The sequence below is a fragment of the Fopius arisanus genome, unplaced genomic scaffold, assembly GCF_000806365.1.
Source record: "Fopius arisanus strain USDA-PBARC FA_bdor unplaced genomic scaffold, ASM80636v1 scaffold00154, whole genome shotgun sequence".
Classification (NCBI taxonomy): Eukaryota; Metazoa; Arthropoda; class Insecta; order Hymenoptera; family Braconidae; genus Fopius; species Fopius arisanus.
The window spans coordinates 23,571-42,741 of record NW_011887893.1 but is presented as its reverse complement, the minus strand read 5'-3'; positions in this window follow the sequence as shown (position 1 = coordinate 42,741).

The following is a 19,171-nucleotide window of genomic DNA, read 5'->3' as shown; positions in this document are numbered from 1 at the left end:
GCATTACCTTACTTACGTTGTGTGTGTGTCTACACAACGCTTGTGTCTATTACCTTTGAATACAGTATAATATAACATCGATATTATATTCAACAGTAGGCCCAATCGTTATTTAAATAACGATAAAAAAACATTAAACCGTTTATTGCAATTATTGAATAAATAATTGTGTTTATGTGATTTTTACATGAAATCATTCTGTTGCAAATTCAATTTGCAACGAATAATAATCAGTGTAAAAATCCTTAGAACTCAATTGTTTACGAGATATTTGCAGAAACATTACTGTGGAGTGATGCGAGAGAGTGAGAGAGCAGTATCTTCCGGTCTCACTCTCGCTCACACATACGCGCGGAGCCACACGGATGTACTGCCGCTTAACGCTGCAGCGTCTTTGGCTCCCTTATTTACCGCAATATCTCCGAGGGGGTGCTTCTGATTCAAAAGTGGAAAGGGACTTTTCGGCTCAAAATCACTCCCTGTACATGCTAGTTCCGGATCAGCATGTACTTCTGGGATACCTTATATATATATCTGGAAAGGACAACGTTCTATCCGTGTAAGGCTACGAATGTTTTCCCTGCCTTACACCACCTTCATAACAAAAAATCTCTCTCTTCTCTTCTTCACCTTGAAGTGACAAAAGGCATCTACCTTTAGCACCCTTCTCCAACGGTGCCACTTCACGGGTAACGGACAACGCGCCCCACTACAGGCACCACGCGCGCTATGTCACTTTCTCCACCATGACCTCCAAACACGGAAGCCGCTCTACACCGCCTACGTGCTGATCGCGCACGGTGACAAGGAAAATGGTTCCACCACGTGACGCCAAACACAGAAATATATTTAAAAAAGGAAGGGAATATGAATTCTCGCTAAGCAAAAAGGGTTCCCCTCCGAACCTACTCAGGAAAAGTCACTCACAAAGACATTGGGCCCACAGTTGGGACTCAGGTACACAAGCACGTCTCCAAGTGAAAACCAGTCCTTCACTCCATTCTTCTTGACCCGTTACACGAAAACCTCTTTATGCTCTTTCCATCTCTTTCAGAAAACACGGAATTCCAAAGAAAAAAATTCAACAAAAAAAAAGCAGCTATTAATCAACCTTATTGTTTTTCAAAAAGCTGTTTTCATTTTTTTTTCAATATTAGTCTTTAGAGCATTCATCGTTTCGCTAAGACTATTTGACGTGTACTCCCAAATTTAGGCACAAACATCACGACGATACTTCTGGTTAGCTACCTGCTCGTACAGGCAGTAATCGCACAGGGTTGATTACACGACCAGAGACAATTCGCCACCCCCTCTAGACTCTACCTGAAAGGAATGCAGCCAATATGACAGATCACCGGAGAATGGATCATTTTCAGCCGCATCGAGCTACAGAACCTTTACGTGCACTCCGAACCAATGCCACAACTTATATATACATCAAGATACGCGATAGCGTAGCTGCCAAGTTGACGTCACAGGCAAAGGTGACGTCACCGGCAGAGAGCTGTCGTGTATTATATTACAGCTAACAACTCGCCCCTAACCCCTTAAAAAAACTTCAATTGCTTTTTTCCCCTTTAAACGCGCTATTTTGCAAAAGTATCCTTAGATACATTATATAAATCGCGGTTGATCTTTCTGATGAGATTTTTACTTTTTTCACTTATTACATTATTAGAAAAATAACTCCATAGAAACGGATACGAATTCACTTTTTCAAGAGTTTTATTTCGAGAGCGTTACTATTCCCTAGCGCGGTTTGGGTGGGCTGTTCTAGGGAATAAAACTAGTAAGTTAGAGGAAATTGTCTGCGCTTACGGAATTCAGCCGCACGGCTCCGTAGCGGTGGCGCATGAACTAGGATGGAGCCCGTGCTTGTAAGCCAATCAAAGAGCGTCAAGTCATTTAATATTTGTGACTTACCCTTTAACAATTGGAATCGATTGTTAATAATTTAATGATTTGAATAATATAACCAAATTAAAAATTTTAGTTCAGTTAAAATTGATTACCTAAATAACCTAATATTTGTGACTTACCCTTTAACAATTGGAATCGATTGTTAATAATTTAATGATTTGAATATAACAACCAAATTAAGAATTTTAGTTCAGTTAAAATTAATTACCTAAGTAAGCTAATATTTGTGAATGACTCTTTAACAATTGAAATCGATTGTTGATAATTTAATGATTTGAATTGTGACGAGGCACCTTTTTAAGCCCCTCCCCTGCCCCCTAATAATTACTGTTTTTTTTTGTTTAGCGTTAAGTAGTTTTAAGCACGTTCAGGTATAAAGGCGACGAGGTTATAAAACCTGTCACCGTTGGCTCCCACTCCCAAAGATATTCCTTCCCTCGCCCCGCGCCCCCCTCAACGCTGCACTCACGCTCGCCGAAAACATCACCATGGAGAGAAGGAGAAACCCCCCCACCCGCTGTTCCCCTCGTCCACACGGCACACGAAGGAGAAGACAACCCCCCACGACTACGTCACAGACCTCGTGACTCCCGAAGAAGAGGACCCTAACCGAAACCCCAGCAATAAATAATTAGGACGAGGACACCCGATAACGAGTGTCCCCGATTGACCCCGATCATCATCGATAATCGGGGAAGAAGAATAACGAGGATGGGGAAGCCATCACTCGCTATACAGCTGCCCCGTGCGTGAGATTGTTTCTGGAGAATATTTAGTTGGAGAAGATTTTTTGGAGAGATATTGTTTTTGGAGAGTTGGGAGATTGAGTTTTGTTGAAGAGTTTTGAGGAGAGATAGTTGTTTGGAAAGAGATTGATTGGAGAGATATTTGGGTGAAAAATTGTGGAGGACTTAGTGTACACGTGCCCGTGGAGGATTTACTACGACCCAGGAGTGAGGAAGGAGGAACGCCATCATTTGGATCATTGGGATCATTTGGCTCGACGGGAATTATTTGTTTGGAGGAGTTCGCGTACCCCAAGGATTTTTCTGGGAGGATAAAAACAAGTATCATCCCCGTGAGTACCCCTTCATTACCTTTCCCGCCCCAACAAATATCAACGCACCCCTTATACTAGTATTTCCCCCCAACGGTGAGCCTCTAAATTTAGTAATTACGATTTCTTGTGTACCGGAATAATTATTCCATAATAATGAGCCCCCCTAATTTTTATTAATTTTTCACTCGTTCCACTAACTTCTCCCCTCTTTTCAAGTATTTAACATCCCCCCTTTTCTTTTGTTCTTGTTACAAATATTCTTTTCTTTTTCTAATTATTATTATTTTTCTGTTTACCGCAAGCTGGCTGGCCTTACCCCCCACCCTCGATTAACTGTTAAGAAAAGGCCTGAAACGTTATTTGTGAGAATTGATTTGAGAATTGGATTTGAAAATTTGGTTTATGGAACTATTCAACCACTGTTTGAAATACACGATATTTATTTATCCCACCCTCACTAGTGATTATTCACCCCCCCCCCTTTTTTTTTATTATTTCATGTCCCTTCCCCAGTAAATTCCTTCTTAAAAGTAAACAAGTTCAACATTATCCTATTTATCGTGGCTTCCCGAGAATTAATATATTTAATTCTCCGGGGAAGGTCACAGAATATAACAACCAAATTCAAAATTTTACTTCAGTCAATTTTTCAATATTTAGAATTCGAACATTTTAATCATAAATTGATTAAACAGATAATTTAATGTTTGTAAATGACCCTTTAACAATTGGAATCGAGTGTTAATATTTGAATTAAAATATTACCTCCAAATTTAAATTTTGTATGTAATATTTTTCAATAATCAACTTGAATGACTGAATAAAAACTAAAACATGAATATTTAAATTATATTTCGTTGAGGAAAATTACTATGATTAACTAACACATGTCAGAGAGGCTTAAAAAAGGTACCAATACTTTTGATTGCATCATTTGTTTGGTAATTATAACATACAAAAAATCATTAAAAAATGTTGTGAACAAATGGCGCCAAGCCGACGCTAGTTTAAACGCAAGATAGAAGCATGGGACAATAACTGCATGGATGAAATCACACGATTTTTAAAAAAATCATATAAATATTAAATTTAAAAAATTGCAAAAAAATTTTGTGAAAAAATGGCGCCAAGTCGACGTGAATCTGATCGCCTCCAAGACAGAAACATGGGACAATTACTGAATAGTTGAAATGACACAGTAGGCGAGCTGATTATGATATAATCTTATTTTTAAAAAACCATGGAAATATTAAAAAATGCCAAGTTTATGCTGACAGCGTCAACTAGGACAATTTTCCGCAGTTTTACTTGCGAGTGGAAAATCGATTATTGTTAATAAAGGCTTTTGTCATTCCGGCTGTAAGACAGTGTTTTACGGCTGCGTCGCTTTGCTTCGCGTCCACGAAACGCTGACTACGGCTGTTATGACAAAAAATAGTGGACGTCAAACGACCAAAAAAAATTTGTCGACCAATATGATTGTTGCAAACCTCATCTTCGCTAGAAAAGTTTTTTTCGGCCTAATGACAAAATATGTTGTTTCAAACCCCGTCCATAGGAAATTGATTCCTCCGGTGAATCTCTTGTATGGTCTGCGCAATAGTGTTATTGATTGTTTTGACATAAAGTCTATATGCAGTACTCAGGTATTGAAGTATATGTAACGTGACATTTTCGGAAGATTACCGAGTGCCAGCTGATTTTTTAGATCAAGGAATCGTAATACCTAGCTGAACAACAACGCCTAAATGTCACTCTGATACGAAACTTAATTTGGTTCAGTGAATGCATTAAAGGAGTGGTAGCGGATGTGTTACGTCACGTTTTCCTCTAAATATTCGATAATAATTATCAAATAAATAGTTCAAACTATGAGTATCAAGTTCTCCTATTTTAAGTCTACCTTTCGGAAATAGCTTGGGATCGGAGTAAATGCCTGGAGGAGTTGAATAAGAGATGATCATGCCTTTCGTTTTAGAACTTTAATTATTTATTATACAGGATGATAACGAGAATTCACCGAAATTGATCCAATCAAAATTGAATTTATAGGTCCATGAACTGATTAGGTTTAAAATTTTTAAAATAGATGAGGAGCGATTTCCTTGAGAACAATAATTTTTAATTGAGAACAATAAAATTTTCCCGACAATTTTTAACAATTTTTTCCCTTTTGTAACTCGAAAAAAAAATTATTTGTTAGACCACCTTTAAATGATTTTTATTTGAAATGTCACGTTCAAAATTAAACCTTTGAATTTAATTAATTTCTTCTAAAGCGTTACTCTAGCAGATTTCTGAGATTTTTTCATTGGGGGTTCTCTCTTCTTCCCTTCCCTTAGGAGAAGGTTGACTTATCTAATAATGGCGTAATCAATATAATCCATTGATAAAATGTTTTTTTTTCTTTCATCAATAATCTGGAAAATTGATTAATTGGATAATCGAAAAATTTAAATAAATGAATCAATAAGAAATTCAAATTAATTTGAAATCTTTCGCATTGTTAAAAATTTTTAATTTAAATAATTCAGAAAATTGATTAATTTTATCAATCACAAGATTTACATAAATCCATTAATTAAAATTTCAAAAATTGGTTTGAAATAATTCACGTTATTAAGGTTTCTAATTTTTGAATCAATAATCTGAAAAATGGATTAATTGGATAATCGTAAAATTTAAATAAATCAATCAATCAGAATTTTAAATTTATTCGAAATAATTCGCATTGTTAAAACTTTTTAGATTCATTAACAATTCGGGAAATTGACTAATTGAATGAATCACAAGATTTCAATAAATCCATTAATTACAATTTCAAAAATTGGTTTGAAATAATTCACGTTATTAAGGTTTTTAATTTTTAAATCAATAATCTGAAAAATGGATTAATTGGATAATCGTAAAATTTAAATAAATCAATCAATCAGAATTCCAAATTTATTCGAAATAATTTGCGTTGTTAAAATTTTTAAACTTAATTAACCATTGGGGGAATTGACCAATTGAATAAATCACGATTGTTAAATAACTCAATTAATACAAATGTCAAAAATTTATTCGAAATAATTCGCATTGTTGAACTTTTTTAATTAATTAACAATTCGCGAAATTGAATAATTGAATGAATCACAAATTTTTCAATAACTCGATTAATAAAAATTTCAAAAATTAATTCGGAATAATTTGCGTTATTAAGATTTTTAATTTTTCAAATCAATAATCTGAAAAATCGATTAATTGGATAGTCGTAAAATTGAAATAAATCAATCAATAAAACTTTCAAATATTTATTCGAACTAATTCGCGTTGTTAAAACTTGTTAACTTAATTAACCATTCGGGAAATAGACTAATTGAATAAATCACAAATTTTAAATGACTCAATCAATAAAAATTTTAAAAATTTATTCGTAATAATTCGCGTTGTTAAAACCTTTTAACTTAATTAACAATTCGGGAAATAGACTAATTGCATGAATTATTACAAGCGGATATTGATAATTAACCTCCACAGATTAGCTTGAATTGATCGACTTTGATTAATGCTGGTTGCGATTACAATGGATACAAAAACGAGATATTCACATGGTGAGGAGAACGTGGTTCAAGCTGAGATGCCGAGCGAAGCAATCCAATAGATACGTGTAGACCACTACTTTATCTGCCCGCCCCCATAAGTAAATCCTTCTTTACAACTCAAAATACATTGGTATTACAACACCCCCCCGCATTTCCTGTAACAATAAAAGTTAGGGCAAAGAAGGAAAAATTAATCAATTTTAACCCCCAATTTCGAGACACACTTCATGTGCTTGATGCGACTCAGACTCTTGGTAAAAACATCGGCAGGCATCTCGTCAGTTGGGAGATATTTCACCACGATCTCTCCTTTCTCGTAGATCTCTCGAACGAAATGAACTCGCACGTCCATGTGTTTCGACCTAGCAGTTGTCGTATACGACGTGATCATCTTCTGAGCACTCTGACTGTCATTCCACAGGACGGTGCATCCAAGATTCACTCGCACTGCCCGAAGAATTCCTCGAAGATGAATAGCTTCTCTGGATGCATCTGCGATGGCCATATATTCAGCCTCAGCGCTTGATAAAGCTACTGTCCTCTGCTTTCGTGCTTCCCAGCTGATCGGACCATTCACTAGAATAAACGCATATCCTGTATACGATCGTCGATCAGAGACTCCAGATGCCCAGTCAGCATCACCAGTTCCATAGAGATCTTCTCCCGATTTCTCATAAACCAAACCATATTGTGATGTCCCTTTTAGATATCGCAGTACACTTCTTGCAGCTTGCCAATGTGAAATGTCATAATTGAATTGGCTCAAAAAACTAACCGCATAGGCGATATCCGCACGTGTAGTGATGGCCAGATATAAGAGACCACCGATAAGAATCTGGTATGGTAAGCGGCTCATCACCGCTGCGTCTCGAATCTCTGGACGTTTCAGTTGGACTTTCTCCTCCATAGGTGTTAACGCTGATTTACAGTCTGACATTCCGAATTTTTTCAACACGTATTGTACATAATTCGTCTGGCTTATAGAAATTGTGTGGCTATTTTTCTCTTGGTGACAATCAATTCCCAAACAATGGCTCATCACCCCAAGATCTTTCATCTGAAAAACTTGTGATGTGCCCCCTTGATCTTGAGAATCAATTTCTCATCATTAGAATTGATCAGTATGTCATCAACATAGATAGCAACAAGGACAATGGACTTCTCAAACCTTTGGTAGAATAAACAAGGATCATGTATAGTCGTCTTTAAGTTCAATTCTAGTAATTCATCAACTAACCTCTTGTACCACTGAACTCCAGCCTGCTTTAAACCATATAACGCTTTTCTCAGTCTACAGTCGGCATGATGACGATGTTCCTGAAGTGACTCCAGCCAAACCTTCGATGTTTCGATCATCTCCTTATCTTTGACGATCTGCCTCGAAAAACCCATCGGTTGATCCTTGATCATTGTCGTTAGTACCGTCGACAGATGAACAGGTATCTCCATGAAAATTTCTCCGTCGAGGAAACCATTCAAGTAGGCCGTCACTACGTCCATCTGATGAATTGTTAAACCCAATTCAGCTGACAACGCCGACAGTAGGCGAATTGACGTGGTCTTGACGACTGGTGAAGACGTTTCGTTGAAATCCAAACCAGGACTTTGTGAACAGCCCTTGGCCACAAGACGGATCTTTTTCTTCTCTCTCTCTGGCCATCTGGTTTCGCTCTGAATACGAGATGATTCTTGATAATCTTTTTTGAAGATGGACACTCAACGGTGTCCCATACCATGTTAAATATTAAAGATAAATATTCATCCTCCAACGCCCCTTGCCAGACATGTGCCTCAGTTGATTGTTCCGCTTCGTCCCAGGTCGTAGGGTCGGTCGCCGAAGCAACATTTGCGAATACTTCATTCTCGATGTCCACATCCATATCGTCAGCGAATTGTCGAACCTCCTTATCTTCTCCATGCACATCATCAATCGCGCTGTAAATCTTCCTTGGTCTACCTCGCGATCCGGTACGCAACAAAGAAGGGGCGACCCCTGCCTCGACGACTTGGTGCACGTTCCAAACGCAGATCTTGTTGAGCTTCTCTTGACGTTCCAGCAGAATGGGACCGAACTGAGTGTCGAGCTAATTTTGGTATCACTCCAATTCGAATTTCCTCGTTGGCTTCCTCCAGCTCACCTTTGCCATTGAGTTCAACCTTCCTGAGCTGGTCACTCACCGACGAAAATTGAACTTCAATCAATAACTCCTCTGCCAGTAAATCCAACTCCCTTGATTCGAAAGTTTCATTCCCCTTCTCAAACCCAGGATCATCCATAAACCTCACGTCCCTACTGACTACCATCTTTCGATGTTTTCGGCTTTCGAACCGTTGGAGTAACCCATAAAAGTGCACTCAAGACCCTTAGATGACAGCTTATTCTTGTGAATCTCGTCCGACACGAAAACTTTGGTTCCAAATAATCTTATGTAGGATACATTTGGCTTTTTACCGGTCATCTTTTTACAGCTAAGACGGTGTTTCATCTCTCAAAATTCGAGACGGACAACGATTCCTTATGTGACAAGCCGTGTTAATTGCCTGCGCCCAAAAACAAATAGAAACACCTGACTGCCTCAACAAACACCTAGCCATCTCCAACAGAGTTCGATTCATTCTCTCCTCTACACCGTTCCGCTCTGGTGTGTAAGGAGCTGTTAATCTGCGTTGAATACCTTCAGCTTTCAAAAAATTGTCGAATCGATGGTTACAAAACTCCTTTCCATTGTCAGATTGAACAAACTTAATCTGTCTCCCGGTCTTTTTCTCAACTCGTACTTTAAAGTTTTCGAAAGACTCAAAGACTTCTGACTTTTCCTTAATGAAATCCACGACGCACCATCTTGATTTATCATCCACGAAAACTACGAAATAACGCGCCGCAGTAAATGAAGAAACACGGAAAGGCTCGCATACATCAGTGTGAACTATTTCCAACAAGTGCTGTGTATGACTTTCTGACGACGACGCAAATGACACTCGAGTAATTTTTTCCTGAGCACATATTTCACATTTCCGTAGATTGTCTCCTGATTTAATTTTGTCTCCTCTTTTTTTCTCATTCTCTTCAAATCAGCTTCATTTACATGGTCCAAAATACTATGCCATGCCTCTAATTTATGGCTAGAATTCCTATCACGTGCTACACCAGCTACGCACCCAGTCTTTTTCTTCTTTTCGACAAAATATAAATTTCCTTTCCATTCTGCTCTCAATACACCTTCACCTTTCTCATTGGCGACAATAGCATTATTCTTACGAAAAAGAACGTGATGTCCGTGGTCAGTGATGTTGGAAACTGATAACAAATTTGTCCTTAGATCTGATACATAGTAAACGTTCTCCAATCTCAAACGGCGCTCCTCTTCCCCTTGTTTCATTGATAATTTTACCTCTCCAACAGCGGAAATCACAGTGGTGTTATCATTCGCAAGGCTCACCGACTTATTTACCTCAGACAAATTTGTAAAAATGCCACTCTCCGACTCCATGTATGAAGAGCATCCACTATCCGAACACCAACGAGACATTTTTGACTGTGAAATCCCATTTAAAAACGCCGTTTCCTCTGCAAATTTGGCCTGACTATTAGTTAGAAGGGAAGTTGATATAGCGTTCCACATTCTATTTGTGACGTCACAGGAGTCGTTGGATAGGATTTGGATGAGGTAGGAAGGAGAACAGGATAATTCTCCATATAATTTTTGCAAGAAAAATTACTGAAAAAATGGATAGTCCAGATCGGGACTTGAACCCGGGACTTTCCGATTATTAAAACGCTACCACTCTCATCCACTTGTCTGGCGTACTGTGAAAAGCGTGCTGATCGTGACACTGGGAATCTGGAAAGACAAAACCTTGCAATATGACCAACCTCTTAACACCTATCACATACAATGCCCAGTTTCGAACCACCTAATCTGCCAGCACCGTGCTGAGGCTGCTGATCAAAAAAATGTCCTCTTGCATGACCCGTAAAACGTCGATTATCATTTGCGAAATTCCTTCTGTAATTAGAAGTACCTCCTCGACCATACAAAACGTCATCTCCACTCGGAACCTCGTTTCCAAAAGATTTATCAGACTTAAAATCGTCTAAAATTTTCACCATCATCACCTCAGGGTCCGGAATACCAACTGTCGGACTCATCGCCTTTTTGAGCATATCAAACGAAGAGGGCAAAGTCTTCAACAACAAAATTGGCAACAGGCCCTTCTTAATTCCAATACTAATTTCGCTCAACTTATCAACAGCCTCCATAAAGTCATCCAAATGAGATTTAAGATTTTCTCCTTCACACATTTTCATTGACACAATCCTCTGAAGCAACGACGCCTTTCGTGCTGGTCCTCTAGACTGATATACGGTCTTCAATTTTGCCCAAGCTGGGCTGACGTTGTACAATGTTTCAGATAGTTTTTTTCCGAGCGTGATACTGACAAAACAATATCTGCTAAGGCCTTCTCATCATCCTTTATCCAAATTGTATTCGCGGCAACATCACTACCAGCCGGTGGCTTCGGTTTATCCCCATTGACATAACCCCAAAGATCTCCCTTCACCAACACTGCCTTTGAATACCAACGCTAACGCTTTGAGCCGCATTAACATCATAACTCGAACACAAGCAAAGAAAAAACAAGTAAAAATTTCTGACTCCGTCGATGAGGTCATTACAGCTGCTGACGAAGACATTCCGACAATATTGAAGGAATGTCATGATACACCGATTTCTGGTCACCCTGGTATAAAACGAATGTACACCAGAATTAAACAAGAATACTTCTGGAAAGGGATGAAATCTGATGTACAGGACTACGTCGGGAGCTGTAAGGAATGCCAACTAAATAGGCTGGGAAAAGTCACGAAAGTTCCAATGATAATTGGGAAAAGTCCTGAAGTTGCATTTGAGCAATGTGCCATGGATATAGTAGGTCCATTGCCCATCACAATCTCAGGAAATAAATACATTCTAACGTTTCAGGATGCTCTTACAACATTCAGCAAGGCTATTCCCATTCCGGACCAAGAAGCTAATACTATTGGTCGAGCCTTTGCAGAAAAAATAATTTGTGAATACGGCACACCACAAAAACTACTCGCAGATCAAGGACCAAATTTCGTGGGCGAAGTTTTTAAAAATGTTTGTAAACTTCTCAGAATAAAGAAAATACAGGCTACAGCTTACCATCCACAAATAAATGGCATTGTGGAGAGGTCACATCGCACTTTAGCTGAATATCTAAGAAGTTTTATTGAGGAAGATCAAACGGACTGGGACATGTGGTTACCTTATGCTATGTTTGCATATAACACTACTCCCCATACAGCTACGAAAGTCACACCTTTCGAGTTAATTTTTGGAAGACGAGCTGAATTACCGACAGCCGTCAAGCAGCCGCCTCGTCTGACCTATTCTTACGATGATTTCGCTCAAGAACTTCGAGAAAGATTGCGAGCAGCTCACCGAGAGGCAAAGGAAACCTTAGACAAAGTTAAAGGGCAATCAAAGTTACAGTATGACAAGGATGCAGAGTCTATGGATTTTGAACTTGGAGATAAAGTTCTTCTCAAAAACGATGTTCTACGACGAGGACGATCGAAAAAGCTTACACAACCTTGGATTAGTCCATACGAGATCATCGAGAAAAATTCTGAGGTGAACTACACGATTAAAAGTGGAAATAAGAAAAAAACACAGAGAGTTCATGTCAATCGACTCCGTCCATTCAGAGAAGCATGACTATGTGGACCCCAGTATCAGGAAATATTATGGTTAGAAGACCTGAAATTTTCTTATCTACAGGATAAGCAATATATCATGGCACAAGCAAGGAATTTCACGTTTAATATTTTTTTTCTCAAAATATTAGATGGAGAGATTTTCAAAAGGAGCACCATAAGTTTTATCAACGAAACGAACGTGCCAGTTCCACCCCAAGAAAAAATATGTCGGTGGACACCAGATGTAGCAAGAGCAGCCAGGACAGATAGTGGAGTCATCTTTCAATTGTTGAGATACATGGCATGGTTGTGGAACAGGTACCTCACTGAACAGCAGCCGAAGATTAAAAATGTCTTCCAGATCATCTTCAATGACCAGGAGATCCCAAAGGGCGGTGAGATCCTTTTTCTGCTTAGTTTTGCGAAAACGGACATATGCCTTATACCCGAGATGAACGTACCCTTCTTGAAAGGAGAAACTGTCGCACTAAAAAAGCCGGAAAATAGACGAAGTTTAGGAAAAACTAATTTCGCAACGGAACAGGCAAATATAAAAATTAAGGAGATGTACGAGCTCACCAAGAAAGAAAAAGTAAAAGCGTCATCAGAATGTCTATGATACGGATGCGGTCGTTGGCTTAAACATGAAACACGAGAACCAAGCCGATTACCAACGTTCTTTACTGCTTCGGAGCGAGTTGGACATGGATTCCGAGGGCACAGTGCAGATCTGTGGTCTCCAATAAGTCCACAAACCAAGCAGGCTGGAAAACAATCCGAGGGAAGATGTCTAAGCTTACCACAGGTTGTACATCTTCGAGTAAAACGATCAGAACGTCCTACTTGCCCGTATTTCGAATCACTCCTTGAACTCATGTTGATGTTTTGGGTTCTCACTAACTTTTTGCTTCGGAATTTGGAAGTCACTGTGACAAGTTGGGGAAAACAAGCAGCTTTATATAGCAAATATCTACGTCAGCAAAAATTGCAAAGCAATGAGGAATTGACACGTGAAAACTCAAGTTCAATAACCTTTCGTGTTGCCACACCATTCAATTTTACAATTATTTTTTTTCAACTGCTCATGCTCGGAAGCATGATGGTTATGATACGGGGGAAGGGACACATAGTTAAGAAGTTTGTCCACACTCCAGGAATTTATTTTGAACCAATTGGGAAAGTACATTTGAGCAACCAGGTTTGGTCTATGGCTGCAACTACGGATATCGCACCATGGCAGAGAAGAGCTAATGAACTTCGAAACCATCTAAACTACACAAAACTTCTTTGCTTTAGAGCAGGTCCATGGGGCATAACTTTGATCTCATCGTCGATCAATGAATTGCTAGTTTTACGGAAACAGCAGATACCATTGATGAATTACTTGGCTTAAAAATTGATAAGAAACGCCGAGGACTCATTGACGGTCTGGGTTCCGTAGCAAAATCATTAATTGGGACTATGGATGCTCAAGATGCCAAGGAAATCAATGAGAGACTTTAGCATCTAGAAAACGGAGGAAAAGGGTCCTTGGCCAGTTCCCGGAAATAACTGGAAATCGTCAATTCCACACTTCTTCAATTAGCCCGGACGGAAGCCATGTTTCATAGAAATGAAAATATATCGATCAAATCACTTACAGAGATAAACAGCGAAAATGAACAATTAGCGCATCGACAACTGATAGATGAGCATTTCATGATCATACAGGCCATATATACCGAAGTAATCACTGATGCTGCGAAAATGAAGAAACTTCTAACTGGTTCGAAGGGAATGTTGTTGAGCACAGAAATATTCACGGAACACGAATTAGTAAACCTACTCAAGACAGCTGTATTACCAAAGGGGTGCAGTTTTCCCCTTGAGTTATATATAGGAGGAATACATATGGTTGAGGAGATTTCAACCATTAGTGTACATGCATTTAGATTAAAAATTGTGACCATGATAGAAATACCGCTGATCAACTTTCAGGTGTTCGATGTTTTGCTGACACATGGCATTCCGGTTCGGACAACGAACGAATATCTCTTATATTTGGAGGTGACGAATGAATTTCTGGTTATACACGGGCCAACGCAACAGTTCGTGCCAATGACTGGTGAACAATTCAAAAACTGCAAACAAATAAGTGGAAAATATCTATGCACTGCGACTCTTCCTATCCAAAAAATAGGAAAAAACAGTCCATGTGAAGTACAAATGTACATGAGTCCAGAAAAAATGCCTTGTACCTGTAAAGCGAAGCACGTGAAGCTTCAAGGGCTCACTCTAATCAAAATGAGGAAAGGCAACGTATGGTTTTACATAGCTCCAGAGCCTCAAGGAATAGTAGCAAACTGTGGTAACAAAGAAGTTAGAGATGTCTTAGAAAATTCGAGGATTTTAAGAGTTGATCATTTTTGTGAGATAGTCGCCTCGGATTTCACTATCAGAGGTCGGAAAACACACGAAATAACCATCAATACCCATGTTCATCCGAAATCACATTTGACATTGGATGACACCATGATCGCTAGACTAAACCAACAAAACTGGAACATAAGTGACATCCAGTTACCGAACGTTGTTGAGAGCATCAAGGAACTGGAAGAGCTTCAAGTTCAGCTGCAAGCGGAGAAGGAAAATCTGGACAGGGTGCAGAAGAATTTTGACGATCGAGAATTCTTCACTCATCCTTCATCAATATTTACCGGAGTAATGGTGATACTAGGAGTTGTCCTAGGGTTAGCCCTTTACTGCTGGTGTCGAAAACCTTGGCCTAAAAGGGCGACGACTGACTTTGGGATGCCGTAGAACTCATCCCATATCAATATCAATTAACTTTAGAGATGCGCCCTTCAGGGCACAGGCCATCCTAACTGAAATTTTGGAAATTTGACTTCTGGAATCGATGCCACGTCCAATCACAAAAAAAAACTGCTAGAGTTTTTTTTTGCGATAAAATCAATATTTCGCGAGTTATGAGCATTTTTATGTTTTGGGGATATCTGCCAATTTCTGTGTGTATACGATTGTCTTTAAGATAAAATTAACGGATGAAAGATGCTTCATCGAGCTTGCGAGTACCAGAATTATAACTTCTAAGGGGTTTACTGCACACGATAATGATGTTCTGGAAAACCGCAGGGCTAAGGTCGGTCCTACATCGGCAGGAGAAACTTTAACATTTTAGTCCAGAGATTCTTTTACCATCTTAGGTAAATTGTAAAGACATTAACATTATTTGTACTGGATCAGTATTTCGGGTGAATAGAAAATTTCTAGTGTAGAAATTTTCTTCCCTGGCAGGGAGGGATGTTATGCCCCAGAAATACAATTAATTAAGAAATAGTATTAAGTAATTTCTCATAATATGAGGACACGCGAAGTGGCACATATTATCAAAAACATGTAATGTCGAATCAGACAATGTTGAAATATAAACTATCCCGAATATTTGTGGAATAAGTCCACATATATTCGTCATAATGTAGATCACTGTGGTGCAGTGTCAGTAATTCGCCCCATCAACGGCTATGGCCTTTACGTACACCTGGGACGTCAACCGATGTCTCTCCAGGTGTAAAACAAAGATAGCACACTTGTTGAAATCGAATCCACGATGAAATATAAGCTCGTGAGTTCGTTGCCACTGGGTCAGTTAGTCAGGTTGTCAGACACAGACAATTAGTAATCCGATTATTCGTTAAGTCACTTTTCTTGTAATTCATATTGCCTGATATTTAGGGCATTAATCAAAGACTATATTTATCGAATAAATCGTTTAATCGTTAAAAAGTTGAATCTCCCTGAGAGATATTCATTTCTAATTATCTACAAGTGATCTCTCTCTATCATTGAACCCAACCGCTCGGATCTATAACACTACAAACAAATAGCCATCGACATTATTCTCCTTAACGTAAATACCAACCGAAGATAGTGGTAATTACGAGGATTTACGCCTGGGCCACAAAGAATTGCACTGTTGTACCCTGCGTGGGGGATACTTATATCTATTGTAGGATCTAGGTTCGACGGGATAAATCCCACCAATAGTTTATAGATATTTTCATATGAGAGTTTATTACTTTAATTATGTCATCTTAGTGATTACAAATATTACGACTAACACATGTCGCAGCCTGATTTGGATCAACCTTCTGCAGACTCAAACGGCCTCTTAAATACAAAATTGTTTGTTACTTGGTCAGCATAATCCAGTTATTGTTCGAAAGGTGATCACCTTTACACTGATTAATCATTGTTTCAGGAAACGTTATTCCGGTATTGTTGTTGCTGTTTGCACCGTAGGAAAATACCACGAAGTGAGACGAGCGAGTGTGATCTCGTGCGATTCTTTGCTCAATGCAAATGGTTGCTTTGCTCTTTAGAACGACTGCAATACTCTGGGATTTAGAATATTTAACTTTAACTGGTGTTGTTCAATTTGATAAGAAATAACAGTAAACCATTTGTTCAATGTATACACCATACATGTTGGTTAATAACTCATACTAACCTATGCCATAATCCGTGAGGAACAGGCGCTCGTCAGCTACTGTCACAGTATATCGCTGATATGAAAATGAACACCTAATGTCGCATGATGTGACGGAACATAAAATGAAAAGTTTTCTTCCCTTGATTTTTTTTCTCCTCTCTCTCTCCCTTTGTTTATACATCTTCACTTATTATTTACGGATCACAGATTCCAGTTTCCTAAGATAAGCAGGGAAAACTTTGATATTTGTCTATCACTGGCGCCCACCACATATAATAATTTGAGTGCTAAGATTATTGGAAAGTGGACTTTCAACTCCCAGCACTCCTTGACTCAAGACACGCTAGATATGGGTCTTCTCGCCTCAGTAATTTAATATCATACACTGTTTGCCCAACCAAATAATTGAGAAGAGAAACATGTCTCAAGTTCCTGAAACTTTTCCTCGTCATCTTGCTCTCGGTTTGAGCAGTCAAACAATTAGTTTCTTAGATTGCTTCCTCTCTCTGCGTTTTCCGAGGTATGAGGTATGTTGGAGTCGATATTTTATTAAACAACTATTGAAAATCGAGCTCTCGAGGACTTTTAAAATACCACAACTTTTAAAAGCCTCGAGGAGGATTTTGATGGATTACTACTTGGAAATCCACCGGTATCCCCTGTGGCTGATCGGCCTTAATCGGAATTCTACAAAAATTTTAGCAATGTTCAGAATGGAGAAAATCCCTACTAAAAATTTTGTAAGGCGAACCTGCTGTCAGATCAGGGCCAGATTGGTTAAGAATCAGGCAAGCCGGGGTCAGGTAAACTTGATCAGGCCCGGGTTGAGTGTCTATGGAACCTTTTTTTTTTTTTTTTAAAGAGTTTATTTATTTGGTCAAGAATGGAACATAGAAATTGAGCAAGAGTCAATAAACTCAGCCAAAGAACACTCGGACAGAAGAAGGAAGTGCTTGAAAATACATGGCTGTAGGACAGCAACTCATAAATCTAATTTATGTAGGCTTAATTAGCTACTTCTGGTATTACAGTAGATTTTAGTGGCGTTGGTGGCAAAGGCCCTGAGGGGCATATTGCCGGTAAGTAAGTCGCCTGAGAGGCATGCTACGGTTAGGCTAAAAAGAAGACCAATTGAAAAATACCTGTCGAACGAGATCATCAACTTAGAGTTAAACTAGATCTAAATATTTACATTTGTACAGATGAGAGAGAGTCCATAGGGGACGTGTGTCTGTGCTGATGCTAGCGGAGGCGGGTTCTGCGTCTTCCTGTTTCATGCTGAGGGTTGGGCGGTCTGCCTCCTATAGTCGATGCCAAAGTTCGTGTATTATCCTGTTGAGGAGGTGTTTCTTGGGGTATTATGGTAGGAGGGTTCTCCATTATATTTCCTCAAGGTTGTAGCCCATCATACCAATGATGGAGTTAATCTTAGCGGTATTTAGGGCCACCTGCTTGGTGATGTCTCGTATTTCTGGGGAGAGTACGTCGATGAGTTCTCTTTTGAGGTTTTCAAACCATGGTGGAATGTCTTGCTTTGCGGTATCTGTAGAGGGCACGTGCAGAGGAGCGGTTTCGGGCCATCTTGAATCTAGGGAGGATAGAAGGGGTCTATTGGATGGTTGGTGTGAGCCCCGAGTGGCCGCTGCGAATGAAACTGCGGGGCTTACTTGTTTGCTGATGGCCTTGATGCGTGTATTGGTGGGGGCTTGATCAGCATGTGCACGTTTTTTTACTAGGTTTATCGCGTTTTTGTAGTATGGGCAGCCGCGGTAGCTAGCCGGGTGTCCTGTTTGGCCGCAATTGGCACATTTCAGTTGTTCTTTACCTGCATTGGTGACGAGTGGGCATTTCCCAGGATCATGCGATTCTGCACATTTAACACAGCGAAAAGGTAGGTTGCAGTTCGAGCTGGCGTGGCCAAGTCTCTGACATTTTTTGCACTGAAAGACCTTTTGTTTCCTGAGGTGTTCCCAGTGTGCACGTTGGTAAAGCAGGGTTTTTACCTTGGTGAGTTGGGTGAGCTGGCTTTCGTGCGATATTTGGATGATGAAATTGTGATTTGGCTTCTTCTTATTGAAAATTACTTTGGTGACCTTGATGATGTTTACATTCTCCAGCTCCAGTCCTTGTAGTTCTGTTGCGACGTCATCTGCTGTGGAGTCTCCCATAATTCCTTTCAAGACGATGGACTTAGGTCTTAGAGACTTGGGAGTGTACGTATAGTATTGGCAGTTCGCCAGTTTTAATACTTCAATTATAGCTGTGAAGTTTTCGATAGCGAAAGTTAAGATAACCACTTCTCCTGGTTCATTGGTCTGTCTTATTTGAAATGATCCTTTTGGAAACTTATTATCCAGCAAGAGTGAGATAATGTTATTGAGTTTCACGTTCAC